Source organism: Prionailurus bengalensis, chromosome C1 (assembly GCF_016509475.1).
Source record: "Prionailurus bengalensis isolate Pbe53 chromosome C1, Fcat_Pben_1.1_paternal_pri, whole genome shotgun sequence".
In the NCBI taxonomy this organism is placed as follows: domain Eukaryota; kingdom Metazoa; phylum Chordata; class Mammalia; order Carnivora; family Felidae; genus Prionailurus; species Prionailurus bengalensis.
Window position 1 is genome coordinate 23,866,626 of NC_057345.1, and position 18,634 is coordinate 23,885,259.

Below are 18,634 nucleotides of genomic sequence, written 5' to 3' on the forward strand. Positions count from 1 at the left end.
GATAAGCGGCCGCCTTTGTCTCATTTCCTGTTTGCCAGGACGTCCCGAGTCGGCTCCCCTGGGCGGCCCGCCCGTCCGCGAGGAGCCAAAGCCGCCTGGGGGGGGGGGGGGGGGCGGGGACGAGGGCGGGAGGGGAGTCCCGAGCGGGGCCCGAGGGGGCGCCCGCCCACCACCGCCTCCGCGGGGCCGGGACGCGCGCCCGGCTGCTCCCACCCCGCTGGAAAAAACCCCCGTCCAGCGCCCGCGCGGCCGGGCGAGGCTGGAATTTTCTGCAAGGACCTTTGGCGGAAGCAGAGCGGGGTGGGGAAGGGAGGGGAACAGGGGCGCGGCGGCGTCTCGGGCCTCCGGCTGTGCCAACACGGGGTGGGCGGGCGATCTGCGGACCCGTGGCGGTCGGCCCAGCCCTTCCTCAGTTCTGTCCGCGGCCAGGGAGCCCCAGGGCCTCCCGGCGGCCGCCCTGGAGCGGGAGAGGGTGCGGGTGGCGGAAGGGTGCTGGGGAGGGCTGAGCGAGTACCTCAGTAACCTCCGTCAGCCAGGGTACCTGCCCTTGGGTAGTTCATAAAGAAATCCTGGCATCCCACTCCCTTGCTGTGTGTCCTGAGGCTGGTCCCTTTCTCTCTCCGGGCCAAGGGCTTGGGTCTTGAGGCAGACCTGGGTTTGAACCCCTGCTCTGTTCGTTACACTCGCCATGCGCCGTGCTTAATCTTGCCGTCTCAGAGCCTCTGGTTTTCTCTCTAGTGGGGATGATAGTACTCATCTCCTGGTGGTGTTGGTAGGATTACAGGAGACAAAACATGCCAAGCATGTAGCGCAATGCTTGGGACTTATGAAGGGCTCAACAAATGGTGACAGCTGTAATCATTTTAAGGGCATTGGACTTGATAATGCAGAGGCTTTTCATAATGAGCTAAGCATTTATTGAGTGCTTAACCACAGCTTTCTGCCAGCACATTGTTCTGAGTGCTTTACGTATACGATCTCATTTAATACTAGAAACAAACTCCTATTTCCTTATTTTGCAGATAAGGAACAGAAGCATAGAAGAATCTTGAAAGTTGGCCGATGCAGGATTCAAACCCACGAGGGCTGAATCCTCCTACTAATCGGCTTTGCGTTAGTGGTAGTGGCTGATTGGCAGTGATGGTCCAGTGTCCCTTCCCAGTCCTCTCCCTGCTTGGGAAACTCTTACTCGTCCTTAAAACCCCAGCTCAAACGCTCCTTTCCTGGCGTCCATGGTCTAGTCCACCATTCTCGGCACAGCCGGAGTACCTGTTGACAGCCTTTGCTCCTACACAGGAATGAGGCAGGAGTTGTTTTTTTTTTTTCTTAGTCCTGTCCTTTCCTATCCACTAAATGTTCTGCTTGGGCATTCATCCTGGTCTCCTGTGGGGCTCTGTGGGGTCCCGAGTCACCTGACTCTAGTCTCCCCCGGAGCTGCTGAGTTCTATCGCTTCACGAGTACTGACGCCTCACATCTTCCTGGTATCTTTGCCAAATCCTCATCCTCGCCTGGTGCCCATTAAGGGAAAGGAATCTATGCTTACCGAGCCTGCAGCAGGCCGGGCCTTGGGTTGGGTGCTTCACATGCTTTAGCTCATTTGTTACTACGCACATCCCTGTGAGAAAGTATATCTTTAGAAATCGATGCCAACCGGAGAGGTGACTCTCAGAATGCAAGGGAGAGGCCAACTCCTAGATTGTGAGCAGAGCTGCTGGGCCCGAGCACAGCCCAAAACAGGGGTCCAGATACTGCTGGGTCTACCGACTGTCCCTCTCTCTCCTCTGCCTTTCCCTCTGCAGACGAACTGCCATGAGGAAGGACATGTGGCCAGTGATGACAGCTCCTGAGCTTTTCAGCCCGCAGTGATTTTCTCAGTTTGGGTTCCAAACAAGACCGATGGAACAGGGAAGGCTTCTGATCAGCCTGGCTGTGGTCAGAGGTCCACCTGTGGGCCAATCACTTGGGACAGGATCATAGGAGTGGGGACAGCCCTGGCTGAAACAGTGTTTGGAGCGGAGGAGATCCCCAAAAAAGGAGAGGGCTGCTGTTCCAGGGCAAGTGGGTGAAGCTGAGCAGATGACAGAACAATGCCCATGGCAGCTAGGGATCACTGTTACTCCTACTTGACAGACAAAGAAGTCGAGGCTCAGGGAGGGGGGTGACTTGTAAGGCCACACAGCTGATAAATGGTGGAGCTGGATACGGACCACACTGTCTTCCAGTGAATTTGTAGAGATCCCCTTTGCAGGTCAAAGAGTGAGAGATTCCTCCCCCCGCCCCCCACCCCCCACCCCCGCCAGCTTCCCCCCCCCCCACTCCCTGCTGAGCCCTGGGGGATTTCACCCACTTCCTGAAAATTCTGTGGTTCTGACCACAACCTGCAAGGCGACCTCTTCCCAAGGTGAAGCAAGGCTGAGTCCAAGCAACCCTTGGAGGGTAGCATCCTGCTTCCTATTCCAAGGGTCGCGGCAGGGTCCACCACGACGAGATGGTTAACGGGAGTTCGCCACTTCACAGATCAGGGAGACGGCTGCCAAATGAACCTTACTGGACATATGCGCTATAGGCAAGTATGGTTATTACCCGCCCCCCCACCCCCTCCCCCCTGTTTTACAGGGAGGAAACGCTGGGGGAAGGGGAGGGGAAGTGAAGTGCCCTCCCCAAGGACGCATTGCTAGGAACTGGTAGAGAACTTCAACTGTCAGGCTCCAAAGCCTGGGTTTTCCCGGCCCTCTGTCCTTGTGCACACGCAGCCGCCCTTCATCATGTACCCCAGCAGGCTCTGTGGCCTCTAACTCTGCAGGGATGACTAGGGCCTGAAGTTTGGGGGCTCACAGAAGCTGGTGGTCGCGGTGTGCCTGGAGGGAGGGGGAGTCATGTGGGTTATGAACACCCAGGACGGCTTGGCTTGGGGCTGCAAGGAGGTGTGAGAGTCTGCAGAACAGGAGCAAATCACTGCTCATCCTGGAAAGTCAAGTTCAAAAGCCGCCTCCTCAGGGGCGCCTGGGTGGCTCGGTCAGAGTCAGCTCAGGTCATGATCTCATGGTTCCTGAGTCTGAGCCCCAGAACATGGTCTCTGTTGTCAGGGCAGAGTGTGTTTCAGATCCTGTTGCCCTCTCTCGCTCTGCCCTTCCCCACTTGTTCTCTCTGAAAAATAAACATTTTTTTTTTTAATTGAAAGCCTCCTCCTCTGAGAAGCCTTCCTGACTCTGTATGGTCATCGCAGTCCTCTGAGCTCCTACCCCCACCCCACTTTGTCCAGCATAGTATGCCTTCCTGACTGTAGGCTTCTCAAACAGGGCTGTGCCTTGCCCTCTGTGCTCTTGGCATCCCTCCAACCTCTACTGGGCACAGAAGGGGCACAGGAGCTGTTTGTTGGGAGAGTGGAGGAATGATTGAAGGAATGGATGACCCTGGCGGGGCCCAGATGCCTGGTCACCCTTGGCAACAGGGCCCCCTGGTGGCTGAATCCGTAGGTCGCCCTACCGCAGCCCAGAGAGATCAGGAAGAGATCCAAGCTGACTGTGTACCAATGTTGGACATACATTCCCTCATAACTGCTCTTTGAGGCCGGAGACTGGCCCAAGGGGATAAAGAAGGAAAGGGCAGAACTGGGGATGGCTCTCAGTCTGTTGGCCTTCAGAGGCTTGTGGTTGCTGTGGCCCCCACTCTGCACCTGTTACCCACATGTTGTGCCCCAGCCTGTCCGCGAGAGGTTTTGGCTTTGAGGTTTCTCTCACCTGTGGCATCATCCCCCCGTCCTGCCTCCACTCAGGCTGCCCTGTGCCCCCCCATCCCCTGCCAGCACGCATACACACACACACACACACACACACACACACACTTCCCTTGGAAAGCCTCTAACTCAGAGCCGGACAGACCCAGGTTCAAATTCCAGCTCCCCTAAATAAATTCCCTGAATCTCACTTTCCACTCTGATCTTCAGTTTCCCAGTCTGTACAATGGGAACAGGGACCTCTGTGAGACCTAAATGGAGAACTTCCCTGAGAATGAGGATATGAGGGAAACAAGCTGGGCCCACTGAGAGTTGGACAGAAGAAATTGATATGTAATGAATCAGAGCAGAGATGTCCAAAGTCATCTCAAAGGGCCAGGCTAGTGTGGTCCTGCAGAAGCTGACAGGCATTAAGTGAAAGTATTGACCCACTTAAAGTAATAAAGCATCCTCAGACAAAGGTGAGTCCCCGTGACCCCAAGATACTGAGTTTGGCCAAGGAGAGACAGCTCTGGCTATTGAACCAGTGGCCAAGCTGGACAGGTGTTGAAATGGACGAAGTGGGTGTTACTGATGGGCTTTGAGTACTCCCTTTCCCCCGGGCACTATGACGCTCTGGAGACCTGGAGGCTGTGACTCTCTTAGCCTGGGGCTATGAACCCAGGGTCTCCGTCTCAATGGTCTTTGAGACCAGGCAGATCCAAGAGCGAGCCAGGAGTGTGAAAACGGGGAGTGGTGGCGCCTGTGTCCAGCACATGTTAGAGAGTGCGCCCTTGCCTAAAGGCATTCAGAACCAATGACTTAAACACACGATGCCAGCCTGCATCACTCAGGGTCCCAACAGGAAACGGATGGCATACTTTGATTAGGGGAATTGGGGCAGCATTTATTTTTAAAAGGACTAATGACGAAGCAGGGCGTAGGGGAGTCACAAGGGAGAGTGCAAGAGCCTGGGGCAGCATTAGCAGCAGCAGCAAAGCTTTCACCCCTAAGCCTGCAGGGTCAAAGCCAGGGAGAGGTGACCCGTACTCGGATGGAAAGGGCTTCCAGAGCAGAGGAGTCCTCAGCGAGAAGGAGCTGGGAAATAAACACCCCGATTCCACTCTCTTCCTTCCATCTCATCTCCTGCTGGGATCCCCATTTGCCGAACCCGACAGGATGCCCCAGCTGTGGACTTTGAAATGAACAAAAAATACACTTCTCTCTTATTTTAAGCACTGTTTTTAGAGTCTTTGTCACATTGGTCCCATCCTAAGCAATACAATCGTAGAGGAAAACACCTGCCAGGAAGTTAGAATTATCGCGAGTGTATATGTATCGTGAACTTATATTTCTCTGGCAGGAATGTAAAGAGACAGTAACGTATCTATAAACAAAGCGGGGAGTGTTCATTAAACTTTCGCAAAACCAATGGCTCAAGTAGCAAAGCATTAGTGAGGATACAGAAGTTTGAAGAATATAATTAAGGAGCTTCATCTACTGGGTAAACATAAACTTCTATTACAGCCCCCCCCCCAACACACAATACTCATTGTTTTCAAGCTCAAGTGGAACATTAAAAAAAAAAAATCACATACGTGGCATGAAGAAAGTCTACAATTTTTTCCAAAAATCAATATCACTGCCAAGTTCTCTAATCCCAATGTAATAAAATCAGAAACCAACAATGAAAGGTTGGCCAAGGAAATCCAATATGCTTTGTAACTTAAAAACTCATTTCTAAATAAGTCATGGGATAAGGAGAACATTATCGTGGAAATTACAAGATATTTAAAACTAAATCACAATAAAGCTAAAGTGGAACTTGAAGGAAAAATTCTAGCCTGAAATGCATTGATTAAAGACAGGAAGGATTGACAACAATGAATTAAGTGTCTGACTTGAGACAAGGAAAAGGCCATCAGAAAACCCAAAGAGAGCAGAAGAAAGGAAATAATAAAGCAGGAAGGAACGCTATGGAAACCAACAGAAAGTTGAATTCTTTTAAAAAGACTTAGTAAATTCTTTTAAAAGCTTCAGCAAAATAAACAAATTATTTGCACAAAATATACCATATTAGGAACAAAAAGGATAGGACTAGAGATGCAGTCAAGCTTTTAAAAAATCACTTTAAAACACCATGGAGAGTTCTGACGAGATGTCAAATCAAGATAATAGATAAGACACAGGAAATAAACCCAGAAAGAAAAAGTAGCTTGCAAGAAATGGAAAGCAAAAACATGATTAAGCGTGGGAAATTCAAATAAGAGTGGACTTAAGAAAAATTCTACAGGGGCGCCTGGGTGGCTCAGTCGGGTGAGCATCCAACTCTTGATTTCGGCTCAGGTCACGATCCCGGGGTCATGGGATTGAGCCCCAAGTTGGGCTCTACACTGAGCAAGGAGCCTGCTTAAGATTCTCTCTCTCTCTCCCTCTGCCCCTCTCTCCTACTCCCGCACACACACACTCTCTCTCTCCAAAATAAAATTTTTTTAAAAAGTTAAAATTTTACAGACATTTGGGGAATAAAATAAAGAACGTAAGACCAAAAAAAAAAACAAAAAACAGAACTGGGAACAATCAAATTATAGGCAGGAAGCTAAGATCAGGGTTCAAAAGTATTCTAACTAAGGTCCTTGATTGTTCTAGAAGAGGACATTGATTAACTTTAGACTTTGTTAAGTTGAAGTGGGCATGTTAAAAAATTTTAAGGATGACTAATGAAAGAATAGAAATAGAATGTATTCTAAACCTGCAGAGAGGAAACAAAGGGAATGAAGACAGTCCAATTCGTCCACCTCCAGGCAGGAAATGACAAATAAAAGAAGCAAAGGAAAAGCTTGGTGTGGCTGTCAGTTTCCAAGATGGCCCCAATGATCCTGCCTCCTGGGACCCACACCCATGTGGAGTCCCCTCCCATAATGTGCAGGTGGGACTTAGTGACTTGTTCCTGTGTGGTAAAATATGATAGAAGTGATGGTATGTCACTTGCAAACAGGGTTGGCCGTCTTGGGAGTATAACCCACGTTCTGACAAAGGGCACTGTCCTCACTAGGGCTCCATGCTTGGTTTAGTGCTCTGCTCTCGCTGACTTGAAATTCCTACCAATTTAACAAGGGACCCCACGAGTTATGTAGCCAGTTTTGCTTCCAAGGTCAGGTTATCAGTAAGGTTGCCAGATAAAATTCAAGAAGTCCAGTCAGATTTAAATTTCGAATAAGCGATGAATGAGTATTTAGTATAAATATGGCCCGTGCGAATATTGAAATAGTACCTGAAATTTAAATTTAACTGTGCATCCTGTATTTGTTGGCGAAATCTGGTGACTCAATTAGAAGAGACCCACAGCTTTCATCCTGTTGCTCTCTCTGTGTGCTGTCTCTTTCAGATCTCTCACTCTGGGGAAGCCATGTTACAAGCATGGGGAAGTTCATGTGGCAAGGGACGGAAGCTTCCTGTCTCTGGCCACGGGGATGAACTTGGAAGCAGATCCCCAACAGACCCTTCAGATGGCTGTAGCCCTGGCCGCCAGCTTGACTGCAACCTCACAGATAGCCTGAGCCAGGATCGCGTAGCTACGTGGTTCCCAGATTCCAGACCCTAAGAAATTAGGGGGGATAATAAATGTTTGTTGTTTTGAAATGCTCTTTTGGGGGGTCGTTTGTTACAGAGCAATAGAGAACTATTGATCATACACGTGGTAAATGGAAAACACAAAAGAGGATTTAGAAATAACGTTCTAAATGCTAGTCATCACAAAAAAATGTCAATGGACTGGTTTCAGCAGTTGCTAGTTTATCGTAGTGCAAGAAAACACATAATCTAGCTATGTGCCGCTCCTGAGAGACATCTAAAACAAAGCTACAGAAATATTGAAAGCAAAAATATGAAAAAAGACACCTAGGGTATAACTGCCCATTGTTTGAGCAACAGTGCAGCCCAAACCTTTTGCACTTTGACACTGAATCCTGATTTGCTTTTTCTTTCAGGGAGGAGGCAGAGATCTGTTGGTCCAGGAGGAGTGTCTGTCCACCAGCCTCAGTTTATTTCCTGTGATGTCAAAGTACCAGCTGCAAAGGATCAATCACGATTTGGTCTCAGCCGATCACGGAATCTCATTTCTGTTGGTTAGTGATTAAGGAAAAGACGCTCAAGTGCCCCAGTTCTGGAAACTGGGATGTAAAGAGAAATCTGGAAGTGTTTCTTTCCCTTTCCCTTCTCCTGCCTGGCCCGTGGACACCAGTGCCTCAGAGTGCTGCAGCCTCTTTGCAGTCTTGATGACAAGTGTGAGCACAAAGGCCTCCAGGCTAACGCTCAAGAGAAGGAAACACAGAGCAAGCCTGGGTACTGGTGAAAACATACATCAGTTTGCTTCAGCCACTGTCGTTGGGTTTTGTTACTTGCAGCTAAAAGCATTTTTTAACGTTTATTTTGAGAGAGAGAGAATGAGTGGGGGAGGGGCAGAGAGAGAGGGAGACACAGAATCTGAAGCAGGCCACAGGCTCTGAGCCATCAGCACAGAGCCCGACTCGGGGCTCAAACCCACGAACTGCAAGATCATGACCTGAGCTGAAGTCAGACGTTCAACCAACGGAGCCACCCAGGTAGCCCCTAAAAGCATTTCTAATGAGCACAGGAGGCAAATACTAAGCCAAAAAAAGCGGGTGTAGCTTTATAAATCTCAGATGTAATGGACTAAAGGCATCATTATGGATAAGAGAGTCATGGTATAATGATTAACAAGAAAAATTTTTTAAAGAAAAGAAAAATTCACCAGGGAGATATAATTCTGAGTTTCTTTGAAGCTAACAGCCTAGCCCTCAGGTTACATAAGGCAGAGTCAACACACTTTTCTTATAAAAGGACAGATAGTAAATATTTTAGACATTGTAGACCATACAGCCTCTGTCTCAACTACTCAACTTTGCCATTGTAGTAAGAAAAAAGCCATAGGTCATACATAAACAAAGGAACATGGCTGTGTTCCAATAAAACTTTATTTAAAAAAAATAAGGAGTGGGCCAAATTTGGTCCACGGACCGTAGTCTGATGACCACTGATAGAAAGTGAAACTTGAGACAATTCAGAGAAAGATGGATGAATCCCTAATCCTCCTGAGGATCTTATCTTTCCTTTCTCCATAGTTACTAAGCCAAGTGGCCATAAGATTCGTAAATATGTAGAATATTCGAACAACACAATTAAGAAGTCTGGTCACAAAAATTGGCATGCTTTTCATGCAGTATGAGAATGTTTACAAAAATTGTTCCCATACTAGGTCATGAAGCAAGTCTTCCCACAAAGCGAACTGATGTCTCATAGGCCCTTTTCTATGACCACAGTCCACTAAAATGAGAAAACTGTAACAAAAAGGTAAATTCTCATTGGAAAATTAAAATCAAACCAAAGGCTCGATGGGACAAAGAAAAAATACAAAATATAAGAACTGGCTGATGATGAAAGCAATACATTTTGAAATTTAAGTGCAGCGAAAACAACCCTTGAGGGGATGCGTAACCTCTTAAATGCCTTTATTAAAGATTGCACCTTGGGGCACCCGGGTGGTGCAGTCGGTTAAGCGTCTGACTCTTCAGTTCGGCTCAAGTCATGATTCCAGAACCATGGGATCGAGCTCTGTGTCGGGCTCCACGTTGAGCATGAAGCCTGCTTGAGATTCTCTCTCTCTCTCTCTCTGTCTCTCTCTTTCTCTCTCTTTCTTTCCCTCTGCCCCTCCCCTGTTCATGCTTTCTCTCTCTCTCTCTCTCCCAAAAAAAAAAAAAAAAAAAAGATTGCACCTTAATAAAGATTTCCCATTGGTGACCTAAGCATTCCACTTAGGACACCAGAAAGAGACAACATAATCATGTCTCCCCCCCACCCCCGCCCGTAGCAGGAAATAATAAAGATAAGAAAAAAACCAATGAACAGAAAGCAAAGAACCAGCACGGATGATCGCCAAAGCAAATGACTTATAAAACAGGTACATTTGTAGTAAGCGTGGTTAAGAAAAAAGAGAGAAGGCCCAAATGAATAATGAAAAGAGGGAGTTACCTAGACAAAGATTTTTGCTGACCACGAGAAACAACTTTGTGCGTATAAATTGGAAAATGAAGACGCGGTGTGTCTTTAAAAGATAACTTATCAAGACTGACGTAAGAAATGGAAATGAAGGGGCCCCTGGGTGGCTCAGTCGGTTAGCATCCGACTTCAGCTCAGGTCATGATCTCACAGTCCGTGAGTTCGAGCCCTGCGTTGGGCTCTGTGCTGACAGCTCGGAGCCTGGAGCCTGCTTTGGCTTCTGTGTCTCCCTCTCTCTCTGCCCCTCCCCTGCTCATGCTCTGTCTCTCTCTGTCTCAAAAATAAATAAAAACATTTTAAAAAAAAAACTTAAAAAAAAAAAAAGAAATGGAAATGAAAAAGAAAACGTCACGTTAAAGAAACAGTTGTGTAGACTGTTCTCCCAAATCTCCCCTGGATCTATAGTGATCACATCCTTTTCATTCTTAATATTTACTTATTTGTTCCTTTTTATATGCAAATCAGCCTCGGAGGTTTGAGTATTTTTTTAATCTTTTCAAAGAACTCACCTAATCCTCTCCGCTGTGCCTGTGTTTTCTATTTTACTCATTTTTGTTTGCTCTCGTCTTCATCATTTCTTCGCCCTGCTTTCATGGGGTTTACTCTCTGGTTCTTTTTTATTTTCTAAGTGAGAGAAAGAATTTTTCAGCATCCCTGCCGTCATCCCAGAGGAAACCGCTGTTCTCCTTCTGTCACTGTAGATTAATTCTGTCTGCTTTTGAGTTTCACGCAAATAGAATTATGGAGTATTTACTTTTTCTGGCTTCTTTCACTCAACAGTCATTCTGCGACGTTCCCCCCGTGTCGCCTGTCACAATTGTTAGGCACGTGTGCTTGTGTCCGATGCGTTTTGGGATGTAGCATCCCACGGTCCGAATCTACTGCAGCCTATTTATCCATTCAACTGCTGATGAGCATTCGGGCTGTCTCCAAACGCGTGTTTTTAAACTTCCAGACATGTGGGAATTATTTATTGTTACAGATTCTTAAGTGGATTTTGGTGGGAGAATATGGTGTGTGTGACTGGCGTGTGAGACTTGCTGGGAGGCCGAGAATGTGCTCAATGTTTGTTAAGCGTTCCACGTGTGCTTGGGAAGAGTGAGTCTCAGTGTTGGACTCTCTTTAGGTCGGGAAGCTGGGCTTGTTCAGTGTGAGGTTCAAATCGCCCATGCTTTTCATCATTCTTTTTCTGATTAGAAACAGCAGTCCATAATAAAGAGAGGTGTTGTAAACTATCCCGCTTAGAACCCTGTATTGCCGATGTATTATTATTACTGACTTATTTAGCTTGTCTCTACCCTGGTACCTTTGCTTTCTCTTTGTCTCACCTTTGCTTTGCATTTCATTCTCCTTCCTTGCTTTTTTATTTATTTTTTATTTTTATTTTATTAAAAAAAATGTTCATTTATTTTTGAAAGAGAGAGGGAGAATCCCAAGCAGGCTCTGTGCTGTCAGCCTTGGGGCTTGATCCCATGAACTGTGAGATCATGACCTGAGCCGAAATCGAGAGTCAAACACTTAAATGACTGAGCCACCCGGGTGCCCCCTTCCTTGCCTTCCTAAAAGTAGACTGAGTTTTTGTTTTCTTGTTCCTTTTTCTGTCTGCTGGTTTGGAAGTCATTGACCCCGTTCCTATTCTTAGAGGGGTTCTCTTAACATTTTGACCTTGCACCCTTAACACGGCTTATATTTAATATCCCATCCCTCTTGCCAAGCAGTGCAATCACCTAGGAACACTAACCCCAGTATCTGTCCCTTCCACCTGCACCCAACTTGCATGTCGGCCTGTCCTTTCCTCAGCCCACAAATTTGCCTTCATGCTCAATATATCGTATGACGTGTGTTTAGATCTACCTAGGTGTTTATCACTGTTTTTTTTGTCAACACTCCTTCTTCATCTCAGACTCGTCTTCTTCAATCATTTTTCTGCTCTCCAAGGTACATACTTGGAAGCTCTTTTAATGTAGGTCTATTGGTGATTTAAAAACATTTTTGAGGGGGCACCTGGATGGCTCAGTTAAGCGTCCGACTTCGGCTCAGGTCATGATCTCGCGGTTCGTGAGTTTGAACCTTGCGTGGAGCTCTGTGCTGACAGCTCGGAGCCTAGAGCCTGCTTGGATTTCTGTGTCTCCCTCTCTCTCTGCCCCTTCCCCACTCTCACTCTGCCTGTCTCTCTCTCTCTCTCTCTCAAAATGAATAAACATTAAAGAAAAACTTAAAAAAATTTTTTTTTAATTTTGATATAATTGTATGTGGGAGCTGGGGAGGACGGTGAATCTGAAAACCATTTGAACCCACTTGCAGGGTCCCCGTTCAACGCAGGAATCTCAGGCTCAGTTTCCCCAGCTTGCTCCCGGCCCCATCAGCACTCCCGTGGTGTTGAGTAGGCGTCTGCCTTAGGTAACACCTACTCTGACTATGCGCCCCTCAGAGCCCTGGGCTCAGCTCACGATATTGCTTTGTCTCTTTAGAGATTTCACTTCCTAGAAATCTACCAGTAAAATTTTAAATTACACTTTTTTTTTTTTCTCCAGCATCTGATTCTTTGGGATTGGGAGGCCTTTCAGAGAGTACCTAGCCTGCCAGGCTGCCAGACGCAGATGTCCTTTCCATGCAAGCTTGTATAATTTTGCTCCTATCGTACATATCCGTGAACAGTTGATAGTACTGATTTGGACGCAGTTTGGACAAATTCGCTAAAGTGTCAACAAATGTGCGCATGAGGTTTTCACCGTGTGGGATGGAGGTAGAGTGGGGAGAGAACAGGGATGGGCCCCGAGCCTTGCCCTGGGCCTCGGAAATGTTAGGGGTAGCCTGTCAATCAGTACGTATCTCTCTCTCCAGCGCGTTTGTCTTCACGGTCTACTTTGTAGCTCTGACAAGGTTGACTTGTACATTACTCTGTTGTTTCCAATCTTTCACTCTACGAGGTGTTGTAATGAACATTCTTGTATTTGTCAAGAGTTGTGATTTATTTCCAGAACTAAAGGGCTAGGTCCGGGAGCATGCACAGACACGCTGCACTTCTCTAGATTTTGCCAGATTGCTCTTCAAAGTGGTTTAACTTAAACCCTTTTTGGCATTAACAAGAGTTCCCCTGTTCCACCTGTTCCCCAACACTTAGTGGAGTCAGGCTGGAAATGTTGTTTGCGTTACCATCCTGGGGAGTGAAATTCCAACTCATTATTGTTTTCATTGGCATTCTAAAAATTACAAGTAGGATTCAACATCATTTCACACATATTTGTATTGTTTGCCTATTTATGTCTTACCCTTGTTTTTCTGTTGAGTGGTTTGTAACCTTTTCATTGATCTATAGAACTTCCGTTGTTTTAATCTTTGTTTATTTTTACTTTTTAAATTTTTTTTAATGTTTATTTACGTTTGAGAGAAGGAGAGAGACAGAGGTGTGAGTGGGGGAGGGGCAGAGAGAGAGGGAGACACAGAATCTGAAGCAGGCTCCAGGCTCTGAGCTGTCAGCACAGAGCCCGATGCAGGGCTCGAACTCACACACGTTGAGATCATGACTTGAGGTTGAAGTCAGGCACTTAACCAATTGAGCCACCTAGGCACCCCAATCTATAGAACTTCTTTATGCAACCTGAATATTAATGCTTTGTTGTGTACATTATATGTGTATCTTCTCCCAGCCTTGTGGCTTGGATTTTAATTTTCTTTATCATGTTTTTGTTATACAATACTTTGGAATTTTAATGTAGTCAAATCTATCTGTGTTTTCTTTATTGTTTATGCTTCTTAAACTTATTTAAGAAATCTTCATACCGTGAGGTCTAGAAAAGATTTTTCAAATATTTTTTAAAATGTTTATTTCTTTCTTTGGGGTGAGGGGAGGGTCAGAGAGAGAGACTGAGACAGAATCCCAAGCAAGCTCCACACTGTTGGCGAGGAGCCCGACTTGGGGCTTGCTCTCACAAACCGTGAGATTATAACCTGAGCCGAAATCAAGAGTCGGACGCCTAATTGGCTGAGCCACCCAAGCACCCTAGAAAATATTTTTTTCTTTAGAAGTGTTAGGTTTTATTTTTCACATTTACTATCCCTCAGCATTGACTTTGGTGATCACAGGGATATAGGAGTGCAATTCTCTTTTTTCCACATGGAAAACCAAATTTCACACCACAATATATTGGAAAGAACTGTTTTAACTATCTTTTTTTTTTTTTTTTTTTTTTTTAAGGAGGCTTCATGCCCAGCACAGACCCCAGTGCGGGGCTTGTGGGGCTTGAACTCACGACCCTGAGATCAAGACTGGGATGCTTAACCTACTAAACCACCCAGGTGCCCCTCTTTTTTTTTAAAAGTAAGCGCTACCCCTAACATGGGGCTTGAACCCATGACCCTGAGATCAAGAGTTGTATGTTCTACCAACTGAGCCAGCCAGGCACCTCATGAAAGGAACTGGTTGGAATGCCACCCCTGACATATGTCAAACCTCCAGTCTGCACACTTCTGTCTCTGAACCCTCAATCCTGCCCCATTTATTTATTTGTACATCTTTCTGCCAATATCTCCCTGTCTCAGTTACTTTAGTTAGTTGTATAAGTCCTGACATCTAGAGGGTGATTCTTCTCCTCACTGTGTTCATTTTCTTCAAAGTTGCCTGGCTACCCTTAGCTGTTCTTTCAGATGACTTTAGGATAATGTTTCCAAAAACATTAATTTAAAAGCCCCTTTATTTAATCCTTGGGCAGTGAAATAAATGTAAAGATTAATTTGGGGAGAATTGACATCTTTACAGTCGAGTCCCTCCTACAGGCGAATTATACCTCTCCATCTATCTGTATCTTTTGAATGACCATCAATCAAGGTTTCTAATTTTCTCCATAAAAATCTTGCACATCTCTTAGATTTATTTGTAGGCACTGAAGAGTGTTTTGTGCCTTTTTTAATGGTACCATTTATAAATAACACTTTATGTCTGTTGCTGGCATTCAAAAGTGAGATGGCTGAACCATCCATCAAGAATGTAAAGGATCTGGGATTTTACCCTATCAGACTCTTAGCTACCACAGCATCAGGGATGCCACAGAAGACACGAGTGTTACAGGTCAGAGACAAAGGACTTCATTACTCATGGCTCAACAAGAAGCATGTGCCTCATGTTTGAGCCAGCAGCTCTGCTCCTCTGGTTCCCCAAGTCCCACAGGGATGTTGTGCATGCACTCAGTGGGTTTGCATATTCACTGAGGAACCCTGAGCTCAGGGAACCCAACTGTCTGATCTTTGCTGCAGAGGGAGACATTATCTTCACTACACTGGGTAATAAGCAAATCTGCCTTCTGCTCCCGAGGAAGAGATTTACTCTATATTCCAAAGATGGTCGACAAACATCTTTGAAGAGATTGTCCCAAAAAAACCCCAAAAAACAAAAACAAAAGTCCCAAACCAAAGGTCAGTTAGTGCCTCTGTTTGCAAAGCATCCAGAAATGCAACCTACCCAAGGAAACTCTCAATATGAATCTTCCCGATAATTTTAATAGCTGGTCTGTAGAATCTCTTCCATTTTGTAGGTAAACAATCATATGATCTACAAATATATGATGACCATTTTGTTTCTTCCTAGCATGGGTTTGGGAATCCAGTATAGCTCTGAACAGAAGCAGAGGTAGTAAACATCCTTTTTAGGTTACTGACTTTAAAGGAAATGCCTTTAAGTTTTTACCATCAAGGGTTTTAGAAGGATACTCCTTATCAATGTATCACATTAAGGAAGTTCCCTCCTATTTCTAGTTTGCCAAGAATTTTTATAAACAGCTTAATTTTATCAAATGCACTTTCTCCCATCTGTTTCATGTGATTGTAGGATTTTTTTATGTCTTTGAATCTGTTAATGTTGAGCCTTAAAATAATAATTTTCTAATGTTGAAATTATTCTTGCATTCCTGGAATAAACCCAACTTGGTCCTTATGCATTTTTAAATATATTGCTGTATTTAGTTTGACAACCTTCTTTTTAGGATGTTTGAATCTATGTCCAGAATTCACTGATCTAAGATCTTCTGGTCTGAAACTTCCTAGTCTCGGTTTAATATTAAGTTTTTACTAGCTGCACAAAACACAATGGGTAATTTTCACTCTTTTTCTACGTTTTAGAGCAATTTGGAGAAGATATGGACTGTCTGCTCTCTGGACATGTACCTGAGCCCAAGATACTTGATTGTTCTATCCACATGCCACTAAGAGTGGCCAGGAGAGGCATGGCTGAGCCTGTGAGCCACTCCCTGTGAAAGGAAGGCTCAACCTGCTTCCCCAGGCAGTGATGGAGGCTCAGTTAACAGCCCTCGCCCTAAGCTAAGGCCTTTACAGCCATCACTTTACATCACCAATAACAAAAGTGATACTTTGCCTTCCATAATTACTCTTTTACTTCATTTCCTGGCATGTCGGAAACAAGCCAAGGAGGAGAGGCACTATTGAAAGGAGACCTCTTTGGAGGGCCTTGGCAGGAATGCAAAGAAAGCTCAGGCAATGGATTAACGGGTAACCGACATGATTATTAATTAAAGAAACATTTCCCGAAGTATGGTACATGCACCATTGCTGTGAATGCTATTTGGTGGTAAATAAAACTTTTGTTATTTTTTTAATGTTTATTTATTTTCGAGAGAGAGACAGAGTGACAGAGTATGAGTGAGGGAGGGGCAGAGAGAGAGGGAGACACAGAATCCGAAGCGGGCTCCAGGCTCCGAGCTGTCAACACAGAGCCCAACGCAGGGCTCGAACTCACGAGCCATGAGATCATAACCTGAGCCAAAGTCAGATGTTTAACTGACTGAGCCGCCCAGGTGCCCCTAAACTTCTGTTGTCTTAAGAACTGGGTGTATAGGGGGCATCTGGCTGTTAAGCAACCGACTTCAGGTCAGGTAATCATCTCCTGGTTCATGAGTTCAAGTCCCGCATGGGGCTCTGTGCTGACAGCTCAGAGCCTGGAGCTTGCTTCGGATTCTAAGTCTCCCTCTCTCTGCACCTCCCCCACTCACACTCTGTCTCTAAAAAAAAAAAAAAAAACACACACACATTAAAAAAACCTAGGAATATAGATTAGAAAATACAACTATATAATTACAAACAACAAGAGATACAACTCTAACATGAAACATGCAATTTGATAGGTGTAACTAGCAGAGTCGGTTTAAGCAAAAGTCATACCATAAGTAAATATTCTGTCTGCCGTTGGCTTGAGTGGCTGGTGTTGAGATGGGCAAGTTTGTGTAACCTGAAAACGTTGGGCTGGTCCTGGCTGGACGCTACTCCAGTCATCACGAAGAACATTGGTGACGGCACCTCAGACCGTCCCTACAGCCACACTCTGGTGGCTGGAATTGCCCGTGATCCCTGCAAAGTGACAGCTGCCATGAGCAAGAAGAAAATCACCAAGAGGCCAAAGATCAAGTGTTCTGTGAAAGTTTAGAACTACAGTCACCTCACGCCCACAAGGTACTCTGTGGCTATCCCCTTGGACAAAACTGCCATCAACAAGGATGTCTTCAGAGACCCTGCTCTTAAATGCAAAGCCTGACAAGAGACCAAGGTCAAGGAAGAGAGGCACGAGAGGTACAAGGAGAGGAGACGTACAAGACCAGCAAGAACAAATGGTTCTTCCAGAAGCTGCAGTTTTAGATCTGTTTCATTTCAGCCATTAAAAATACCAAAAAAAGAGAGAGTAAATATTAATACAGGCAGTAAGAAGATATGGCAAAAATAGAGATGCTGTTATGAGAATCACCAAAATTAGAAAATAATCCAAAGAAAGGCCTGTTTAACGAATAACAAGCCAGCCTTGGCCACCAACAATCCCCTGCAAACACAGACACATCAGGAACATACAGAGGGGGTAGATTAAACAGTGAGAGAGAACTCCTTTCTAAAGAAATTGAGCAATCTTTTTCAAATGGACCAGAATTCCTATTCAGAGTGTTGGCGATCTAGAATAAATCCCTCCTTATGTTGGCCCGGGGTGAGAACCTGGGTGCCGGCTTGCCTGTCTGCCTCCTTTTCACATGCCCTAAAGCGAAGCCTGCGGGTTGATGTCCCCACTCAGTAAGAGTAAGGACAAATTTAAAACCTTTTTCAGACACGCAAAGCTTCAGAAGACTTTCCTTCCATGCACCCCCCTTTAAAAATGTCATTTGAAGATATCCTCCAGCAAAACAGAGGTAAACACCAAGTAAGAGGTAACAGATTCACCAAACAGTAGAATTAACCCACAAGTGCAACGAATAGAAATACCAGAGGTCCATAAAGCCATCAGTCAAAATTAGAACAGGAAGTCCGGGTTTGGAGGAAAAAGTCTTTAAGAAGAAAATGGGCTTCATTCAACAAATAATGTAATTAAGACGCTGGAAGATTTTAGTGACCTGATTAAAAAGGCATATGTTTCTTTTCTCCAGAAGAAAAGAGAAAAGCAATTAGAAATTCCAGGAGAACAAAAACTCGTAGAAGAAAGTCGTGGTCCAGATATGAAGTGAATTAAAATATAGCATGACTTTGAGTGTCGGAGGGAGTATAGGAAAATACATTTGAACTTGAAGCCTGGAGCATTTCCCTTCAAGCAGCATTTAAATCATAAGATTACCGTTCCTTCCCTCTGGGTCCCCGGATGCTAGTTAGCTCTGCAGAGAATAATGTTTACATAATCACAATATTTTTTATTTTTTTTTTTTAATTTTTTTTCAACGTTTTTTATTTATTTTTGGGACAGAGAGAGACAGAGCATGAACGGGGGAGGGGCAGAGAGAGAGGGAGACACAGAATCGGAAACAGGCTCCAGGCTCTGAGCCATCAGCCCAGAGCCCGACGCGGGGCTCGAACTCCCGGAC

General features: G+C 45.4%; 1 pseudogene; it reads left to right on the plus strand.

The window, feature by feature from the left end:
* The first annotated feature begins 17,012 nt into the window (after positions 1–17,012).
* On the plus strand, positions 17,013–17,435 carry LOC122480220 (annotated as a pseudogene).
* Positions 17,436–18,634: the final 1,199 nt, after the last annotated feature.